The following is a 10,422-nucleotide window of genomic DNA, read 5'->3' on the forward strand; positions in this document are numbered from 1 at the left end:
GCATCAGATCCCATTACAGATGGCTGTGAGCCACCATGTGGTTGCTGGGATTTGAACTCAGGACCTCTGGAAGAGCAGTCAGTGCTCTTAACCGCTGAGCCATCTCTCCAGCCCTGTTTGGGTTTTTATTTTATTGAGGTATGGTCTTGGGTCTGTGGGAACCACATGGTGGCTCACAACCATCTGTAATAAGATCTGATGCCCTCTTCTGGTGTGTCTGAAGTCAGCTACTGTGTACTTATATATAATAAATTAATCTTTAAAAAATAAAAATAAAAACAATTCAGTCCTGTACATTGGTATTTTTAAAAAAGTCTCCCTGTTTGGTTTTGGTTTTTTTCCTAAGATGGCCATTTGAGAGTCACTGGCCTGTCTGTGTTTGAACAGTTTCCTCTCTGTCTAAGACACTGGACTGAGGGCACCAGCAAGGATAAAAATTCACTTTCTACTCTCGTCGCCAAGAGATAGACTCTACTTTAAGGGTAGCATCTGTGGTTTTTTGGTCTCTTTGCCCAACTCTTACAAAGAGAGCCCTGGGTTATTCCTGCATTCTATAAGCACTGTTGGGTATTCTAGGTTAAAAAGAAAAAAAACCCTAGTATTTTTTGTTGTTTTGTTCTGTGACAGGTCTCCTATATCCCAGGTTGGCCTTGAACTCAACAGCCAAGCAGAAGTCCAGATGTATGAAGGCTGGACCAGGATGTGCTATCCTATTATACTTCCCACTTTATTTGCTTGAGTCAGGGTCTCACAGAATCCGGAGCTCAAAGCTTTTCAGCCAGGGTGGCTGCCAGTGTTGAATCGGTGGCTCTGTCTGCCCCAGAACAGCTGTGACTACTTACAAATGAGCCAGATGACTTTTGACATTCCAGCATAGAAGGAGGGGACTAGGCAGGGTGATTAAACCCTTACCTAAGATTCTAGTTCCTTCCTCTTGCACTTCCCAGTGTGCTGTATATAATTCTCCCTGCCTGTACAAGGCCGGGCACTCTCGGGAGGTGCTTGAATATACACAGTCTGTGGAAGGTTAACTGAAGGGCAGAACGCAGTCTGTGCAGCTATAAGGAAGTCATACATGCTGAGGTAAGGCTTTCTGGTGGTGTGAGTGCTTTGGGCCAGTCATACTCTTTTTTTTTTTTTTTTTTTTTAGATTTATTTATTTTATTTATGTGAGTACACTGGAGCTGTACACACTAGAAGAGCATATTGGATCCCATTATGGATGGTTGTGAGCCACCATATGATTGCTGGGAATTGAACTCAGGACCTCTGGAAGAGCTGCTCTTAACTCCTGAGCCTTCTCTCCAACCCAGGCCAATCATATTCTAAACAGGCTTAACAAACAAATTGGTTTCCCAAGCTGGACTTATAGCGAAATCCGGCTTTGGTTGATATCAGTGCTGATAAGGAGGAGGTAGGTGTTTATGTGTGTCCAGGGAAAGAGTTCTCAAAAACACAGCAGCCAGCAATCTTAGCAATCTTCCCATCTCCTCCCTCCTCCCAGCCATGCTCCAGTTAACAGGCGCACAGCCACGCCCAATTTTTATGTGGGTGCTACGATCTAAAGTGAGGTCCTGCAGCTTACACAGCAAATGCCCTTCCCACCGAGCCCAACCGTGAGAGTGCGTGGGTGTGTTCCTCTAGCACACTGGGTTTTATGCAATCCTGGGGCCTGGACCCAAAGCTTTCTGTGGGCTTGCTTAGCGCTGTACCGCGGTACATATCAGTTTTATTTTCTTTAAACTTTGGTCCAGCAAAGTTACTTTTGGTATTTAGTATCTGCTGGGCACACAATGTTCCCTTGGAGATCCAGCTACAAAATAGCGACAGGGAATCCACGGCCTACTGGGAAAGATACCTGGTTAAAAAGGATTAGACAAAAATGTGGGCAGTGCTCCAACAGCAGTGTGTGTGGGATGCTGGAGGAGAGGCGAGGCCCTGCACCCAGATCTGGGGCTCAGAGGGACAGGATGATGGAAAAGATAGAAGGGTGAAAAAGAGGGGTGCGGCTCAATGGAACCATACTTAAAGAAGCTGCTCTGAAAAAGCAAACGGGCTTCCGGAGATTGATAACCGTTCCCCCAGTGCAAATGGAGGGAACACTGTGGCAGGGTAGCGACACTGCGGTGGGGTAGCAGGCTAGGGCCTACCACCTTCCACTGGCTAACCTGACCACATGCATGCTTAATCTCTGTGTCCCCATCCTCAGTCCTTTCCTTCTTCCTGTCCTCCCGAAAGCCTTTCTTTCCTCCCTTTATTAGAATGACAGCGGCGGAATGCCTGAGCCACCTGTACCCTACTCTCGGGGATCTACCTATATCGGGAGCAGTCAAACGAAAGAACTCGTGGGAACACATATCTTACCCCCTTCCCCACCCCCTGTTGTTTTGTTTTCTTGCTGTTTTGTATGCAAATCAGGACGGTCTGCTTCAAATTTGTACCAATCCTGCCTCTGCTCCCAAGGGCGAATATATATTTTTCTCTCTCTTTTAGTCTCCCCGCCCCTCCCTCTCTTCCCTTTCTCTTTTTTTTTTTAAGTCTATTTATTTAATGTATATGAATATACTCTCCCTGTCTTCAGACACACCAGAAGAGGGCATCAGATCCACTACAGATGGTTGTTCATGCGGTTGCTGGGATTTGAACTTGGGGCTTATTGGAAAAGCAGTCAATGCTCTTAACCACTGAGCCATCTCTCCAGCCCCCTGCCCCGCTTTGTTATTGAGTTTATTTTGTTTCAGATAAGGCCCAGGCTGGCCTCAAATTTATCGTGTAGCCTACCTCCTCAGCACTGGGATTGTAGACCTGTGTCACCATACCAAGTGTGTTTATTCTCACTTTTCTTTGTTTTTGTTTGTTTGTTTGTTTGTTTGTTTTGGTTTTTCTCTGTGTAGACCTGACTGTACTGAACCTCATTCTGTAGACCAGGCTGGCCTCAAACTTAGAGATCTGCCTGTCTCTGCCTCCTGAGTGCTGGGGTTAAAGGTGTGTGCCACCATGTCTGGCTTCATTCTCACTTTCTTTAAAAAAAAATAAAATACACAACCCCCCCCCCATATATATAATAAAGGCTACATAGCCTAGGCTGGTCTTGAACTCAGGATTCTCCTAGCTCACCCTCCAATATGCTGGAATTTCCAGGCATGTACTACCAGATCTAGCTCTTATTTTAAAAATTGGGTACAGCTGGTAATTTTAACATTCAAAAGGGAAAGGTAGAAAGGTCAGTCTCGGTATATAGGCAGTTTGAAGCCAACTTGGGCTACCTGACATTATCTTGAAAAAGATGAGGGGCTGAAGATGGCTCAGTGGTTAGGAGCACTGACTGCTCTTCCAGAGGTCCTGAGTTCAAATCCCAGCAACCACATGGTGGCTCACAACCATCTGCAAGGGGATCTGACGCCCTCTTCTGGTGTGTCTAAGGACAGTGACAGTGTGCTCACATATGTAAAATAAATAAATCTTTTTTTTTTTTTAAACTTTGTTTCTTTTTTTTTTTTTTTTTAAGATTTATTTATTCATTTATTATATATAAGTACACTGTAGCTGTCTCTCAGATACACAGAAGAGGGCATCGGATCTTGCCACAGATGGTTGTGACACCAAAAATTGAATCTCATGACTCCTGGAAGAAGAGTCGGGTGCTTAACCGCTGAGCCATCTCTCCAGCCCATAAATAAATCTTTAAAACAAACAAGAAGGGGGCTGGAGAGATGGCTCAGCGGTTAAGAGCACTGACTGCTCTTCCAGAGTTCCTGAGTTCAATTCCCAGCAACCACATGGTGGCTTACAACCATCTGTAAACAGATCCGATTCCCTCTTCTGGTGTATCTGAAGACAGCTACAGTGTACTTATATATAATAAATGAATAAATAAATAAATAAATAAAAACACAAACAAGAAGCTGGAGAGATGGCCCAATAGTTAAGAGCATTTGTTGCTTTTCCAGAGGACCTGGGATCGATTCACAGCACCATAGGGCAGCTAACAATCACATGTTGTAAGTCCCAGAGGATTGATACCCTCTTCTGGCTTCCACAAGTTGTGTATACACGAACATAAAGGTAAAACATTAATACACATAAACATTTATTTTTTTTTAATCCAAGGGCTAGACAGTTGGCTCAGTGATTAAGACACTTACTACTCCTACAGAGGACATGGATTCAGTTCCCAGTATCTGCATGGTGACTTACAACTGTAACTTCAATTCCAGGAGCTCTGGAAGAACAATCAGTGTTCTTAACCCCTGAGCCACTGCTCCAACCTCTCCTTTCCTTTCCTTTTCCTTTCCTTTCTTTTTCTTGTTTGTTTCATTTATTTTGTTTTTTTGGGACAGTTTCTTGATGTTTCACTGGCCATACTGGAACTCACTCTATAGACCAGGCTGGCCTCAAACTCCAAGACCCACCTAGCTCTGCCTCCTGGGTGCTGGGGATTAAGGCCCGAGCCACCACACCAGACTTGAGCCCATGTTTTTAATGCCAGCTGCACAAAAAGTAGACCTTGTCTCTTAAGTGGGAGGGAGAAGTTAATGATTACTTTACTACATAAAGGAGAGAGAGAAAAAAAGTTGGTCAAGTGAACGAGAAACTCCTGTCGTTGCCTTACACCTTGACCCTGAGCAAAGGTATGTGGCCAATAAGTACTTGCAGAAGTGGGAGGAAGTAGAACATTGTATCCTCTGGAATTACAGCTGCCAGTGACTGAGACACTGTCTGGGTGCTCTTAACTGCTGAGCCATCTCTCCGGACCCCCTCCTTTACTTTTCATTTTGGAACTGGGTCTCACTAAACTCTCCAACCGGCCTTTGGACCTATGATCTGCCTGCCTCTGCCTCCCCAGGAGCTGGATTTTTGGGCATGCGCCTCCCGGGCTCAGCTATGTTGAGGAATGGAAGGTTTTGGACTTGGATTCCTAGAGATAATGTGGATAAGTTAAACGGTCTGTGTGCATCAGGATTCCTGAAAGCAGGAAAAGACAAGTCTAGTTACCGGCTGGTGACCTCAGTGTCGCAAGAGAAATCATACCTAGGGGATTTTCGGTGAAATCTCTCAAATGCTTTTTTTTTGTTAAGGTCTCGTGTAGCCTAGGCCTCTGAAGGCACCTGGTGCATGTGCAGTGCACATACTTATATATACAGGCATGTACAGATAAACAACTTATTTTCTGTAAAGAATTAAAAGTTGGGGGTTGGGGATTTAGCTCAGTGGTAGAGCACTTGCCTAGCAAGCGCAAGGCCCTGGGTTCGGTCCCCAGCTCCGAAAAAAAAAAAAAAAAAAAAAAAAAAAAAAAAGTTGGGGCTGGGGATTTAGCTCAGTGGTAGAGCGCTTGCCTAGCAAACGCAAGGCCCTGGGTTCAGTCCCCAGCTCTGAAAAAAAAAAAGAACCAAAAAAAAAAAAAAAAAAAAAAAAAAGAATTAAAAGTTGGGCTGGAGAGATGGCTCAGCGGTTAAGAGCACTGACTACTCTTGCAGAGGTCCTGAGTTCAATTCCCAGCAACCACATGGTGGCTCACAACCATCTGTAATGGGATCCGATGCCCTCTTCTGGTGTGTCTGATGACAGCTGCAGTGTACTCATATAAATAAAAATAAATAAATCTTGAAAAAAAAATTAAAAGTTGAAGAGCCCACAATGGTCATGGCACAGGTGTATAATCTAAGCATTCCAGATTAGGGAGGCTCGATCACCAGAAGGTCAAGGTCATCCTCTAGGCTACAAAAGGCCGAAAGAAGCCTGAGCTACAAGAGACCCTGCATTATGTAAGAGCTGACAAAGACAGTACAAATAAGAAGTAAAAACTACAAAGATCATACAGCTAGGTCTGCAAAGCCAGCTACTCAGGGGCCTAAAGTGGGAAACTCAATAGTTGTTCCTTTCTGGTCTTTGAACAACAGGTTTCTCATTCACTTTTTTTTTTTTTTTTTTTGAGACTGGCACTTACTGAGTTATCGAAATAAATCACTACATAGCCCAGTGTGGCCTTGAACAACCGTCATCATGCCCGGCTTAAGGGTCTCTTTAATATTAAAAATGTAACACATTGAAGCACTTAAGTATGTAAATGGATTTTTAAAAAAAAAGTGTGTAGAGATTTAAAACACCAGGGAAGGCAACACAGACTTGCAATCCCAGATACTTGGGAAGCTGAAGCAAGGGAATCATAAAGTTATGATACCTCACCATACATAACGAATTTAAGTTCCGAATTTGAGTTCCGGGCCTGGTGTACAGGAGACCCAGTCTCAAATATTAAAACAAAAAAGGGTGGGGGGTGGGAAGGCCAGCCTTGAGCTACCTGCTCCCTTCCTGCTCAGGGAGGGCGGAGGAGAGGCAGGCGCTACGTTTTACACCAACGTTCTACACCAATCAGAGCCGGGTTGATAGGCAGAGCAAGAAGATTTTAAAGACCTTTGGGTCCCCTCAACAGCCTCGGAGAGTCTTGCCTTGTCAGCCTGGAAACATGCCTGGTCCTATCCGGAGCGTCGCTGAGGGCTCCTATTGGCTTATTATAAAACCCCCGCCCACCTTGCTGCTCATTGGCCGCCGCGATTTACGTAAGAAGAGCCTGTTGCTGAGCACCGGGAAAAAAAAAAAGTGATGCAGTTTTTGTCCAGGAGACTTTGGGGAAAACAGCAATATAAATAACAACCCCGGCTGCCCTGTTGAAGAGTTCTTCTGCGTTAGCTTTCGCCCTCACAACAGCCCTTCTTTGGCATAGCAGGAAACAGGGGCAGAGACAAATGATGTTCTGATTTCACACGGTTTAAAAAACTAGGACTGCATCCACCCTTTCCCCCTTCTGCCCATCTTGCTAGGTAGTAGGGCCCGTTGGAGTGGAGTAGGAGAAAGAGGACACCACAGCAAACATTTTTTTTTAAAAATCAAGCCACTGGATCAGCCTGTTAAAGTATCGGTTGGTTGGACCTTAAGATCTGGTCTCCATGCCGCAGACAGATTTCCGAGGGTTTTTAGCGAATTCCTTCTGTCTGGGGCAGAGGCTTTCTTCCTCTGGGATGGGAGGTTAAGCCAAAGCTTTGGGAGAAATACTTAGGCTGTGAAGTTTTACAAAAGCTTACTTTTTGCTAGACTCTTCAGCAGCCACGCGATATTTATTTAGCCATCGCCTGTCTTCTTAGTAAGACCTCGACGCCATGATATGGGGCCTGACAGTCGTCTGTACAGAATCATTTGGAGCGGCCCTGGAAGCCTTTTTTCACTCCACCGGGACTGAACTATAGCAAGATCTGACCTGCAGGGGGCGCTGCGGGCTTGCTCAAATGATCAAACTAGAAAAATCCAGCTAATTGCCCCGAAAGCGCCCAGAATAGATTAGCTTTCATATTTTACTAATAAAGGTGAGCTTTTCCAAACTTGACGTTTTCTACTCAAAATGTGCAGTCGAGGGAAATGACTTTATCAGGACAAACACACTAGTTCTCTCTGCACATCGACCGGAGAGAGCTCTCCTTCCAAACTTCCTCGCTTTTTAGGTAAGAAAACAGGGTTGGGAAAGGACGGGGCTTAATTTGGTGACTAGAGACAAAAACAAACGATTGAGTCGCTGTTAGGATCGTAGCGGACTCTGTTTTTGAGGGTCTGTGATAACTCAAAGAGGCGAGGTCAGGGTTGACCCTTGTTCAGGACCTCACACAATACCTGCTTAATGAGTAAGTGAATGTATGAGTAAGCTTTTGGTGGGTGTGTGGAGTATCTCCTTTGGATTTGTCAAACCAATCGAACCGAGAGAAGCTTCTTCCATACAAGATTTCCCTGGGCAGAAACTTGTGTTCTGCAGTTGGAGACTGGAGCTGAAAAACAATAAAAATTCAAAGAAAAACAAAACAAAACAAAACAAGGAATGATAAACCTTAGTGCCTGGAATGGTTACATTGCAAGGCCATTATAATAAAACGGCCCAAGATTCTGATGCCATGAAATTAATTCTGAAAAAAAAAAAAAAAAAAAGATGAGAATCCCGTTAGGTTCATAGTCTGACAGGGTCTGAAATTGAAGAAGTCTCAAAAGCCTTTCAGATCTGATCTAGAAACGTCTTCTCCAGGACTTCAATATGATTGAGGACTCAAAACAGCTTTGGCCAATCAGTGGCCTTAGCACGGCTGATGCAAGAGTCCAGAGAGTATGGCAACAGGAGGAAGAAGGAGACCTTGCCTGACCAAAATATGCAAGGCACGGGGGAGGGGAGGGATGCGTCCAACCAGTGTCTAGCACACCTCCCCATCCCTCACCCGGCTGGCAGCTTCCCTGCTGGATTTCTACCACCTGGCCTAGCAACTAGCACGCACTACATGGTCAGAGCTGTTTACTGAATGAGAGGGGGAGGGAAGGAGCAGACTTCTCTGAGCACAGCCAGCAATTCCCTCCCTCCCCACCGTTACTCTTCCTCAGCTGCCCTAGTCATTGTCAAATGGTCACTGAGCTTCCCAGAGAGGCCCTGCCACAGAACCGCGCTGACACACCCATTCTAGGCAACTTTACAGTTATGTCTCCTAATTAATAGATCTGGCTTAGGCGCCGATTACAAGTGCCAGCCTGCCTCTTAGATATTCACGTACTTCTCTCCTCACTGGCGGGGCTGAGTTTCTGCTATGGAGTCATACTGCCTCTGAACACGTTGCACATTACTAAGCCACCTGACCGTGGCCGGCACGCCTCTCGAGAGCTTCAGTTTTGTCATCCATCAAATGGGGACATAAGGCTTACTTGAGGAGGTTGTGGTGAGAGTTATAATGGGATCATGGGTGGATCCGGGACTCTCATTAGTAGAGCTGAATACTGTTAAAAAGTATGTCTCCTCTGCTCTGATTCTTTAGATGCTAGGTCACAAAAGATCTAGCATTAGTGTCTTCTGATTTTCCTCCACAGAAATTATTTGCCTTATAAATGGAGCCTATAGTTTTATCTCTAAAGATCAGAAAGTCTATTTTTTTTCTTGGTTTTTCATTCTTTGTTTTTAGTCTTTTTTTTTTTTTTTTTTTTTTTTTTTTTTTTTTTTTTTTTTCCGGAGCTGGGGACCGAACCAGGGCCTTTGTGCTTGCTAGGCAAGCGCTCTACCTCTACCACTGAGCTAAATCCCTAACCCGTTTTTAGTCTTTCAGGACAGGATTTCTCTATATAGCTTTGGCTGTCATGGAGTTCGTTCTGTAGTCCAGGCTGAACTTACAGAGATCCACCTGCCCCAGGCTCCTGAGTGCTGGGATTAAAGACATATATCACCAGTACCTGGCTAAACGATTATTCTTATGAAGACAATAACTCACTGTCATTCAAAAATATGTCCTGGAGAGATGGAGGAGTAGCCCAAGGGAGCACTTTGTAGCATGTACAAGACCCTGATTCAATCCCAGGACTGAAAACAAAAGTCTAATACCCCATGCCAACGAGGGAGCGATCCAGAGATAGACGTCCTTACTGCTTTAACTGACGTTTCCCCCAGCTTCATGCAGTCAGAAGATGCTGCGCCGTTGACAGTCGGTTTTACCGGAGTGTGTTCACCTCATGCCAGTGGCTGGTATTAAAGTCCGTTAACTGGAAGGAAGGGGTGAGAGTTGTAAACACGGCAACAAAGCTACTCGCGATTGGTAAACAGGGCCGGGAGGAGGTTAAAGGTGTTGAGGAACAGAGGCAAGATGACTTTCAGCAGGGATGACAGAGGCAGCTTTGGGAGTAAGCGGCATCTTGAAGGCTTCCTTCAGGCCACCAACAGGATGAAGGCTCTGAATGCTCCCTGTCGCTTCGAGGAGTAGAACTCGCAGAGGAGTATCAAAAAGTTGAAGGATCATGGGTGTGACAGATAAGACTGAAGATGTAGCTTGAAACCTATCTTGGCAGGCCTTGAGGAGCCACCTAGAGGTTTCACTTTATCCGGTAGCTGATAAAATACTACTGAGAAAAGTTTTTATCCTGTCTACTGAGATTATAGTTATTTCTGTGTGTGTGTGTGTGTGTGTGTGTGTGTGTGTGTGTGTGTGTGTGTGTGTCTTTGGGAATAGAACCCAAGGCCTTTGGGTCCTAAGTGGACACTGTAATATTCTTCATCCCACAGAGTATATGCCTTTGTATGTTTGGTTGGTTTGTTTTGGTTTTTTTTTTTTAAAGATTTATTTTATTTATTATATATAAGTACACTGTAGCTATCTTCAGATACACCAGAAGAGGGCATCGGATCTCTTTACAGATGGTTGTGAGCCACCATGTGGTTGCTGGGAATTGAACTCATGACCTCTGGAAGAGCAGTCGGGTGCTCTTAACCGCTGAGCCATCTCTCCAGCCCTTGTTTTGGTTTTTGAGACAGGGTTTCTCTGTGTAGACCTGGCTATCCTGGCACTCACTTTATAGACCAGTCTAGCCTCGAACTCAGGACTCCACCTGCCTCTGCTTTCTGGGTATAGGGATTAA

The sequence above is a fragment of the Rattus rattus genome, chromosome 1, assembly GCF_011064425.1.
Source record: "Rattus rattus isolate New Zealand chromosome 1, Rrattus_CSIRO_v1, whole genome shotgun sequence".
NCBI lineage: Eukaryota > Metazoa > Chordata > Mammalia > Rodentia > Muridae > Rattus > Rattus rattus.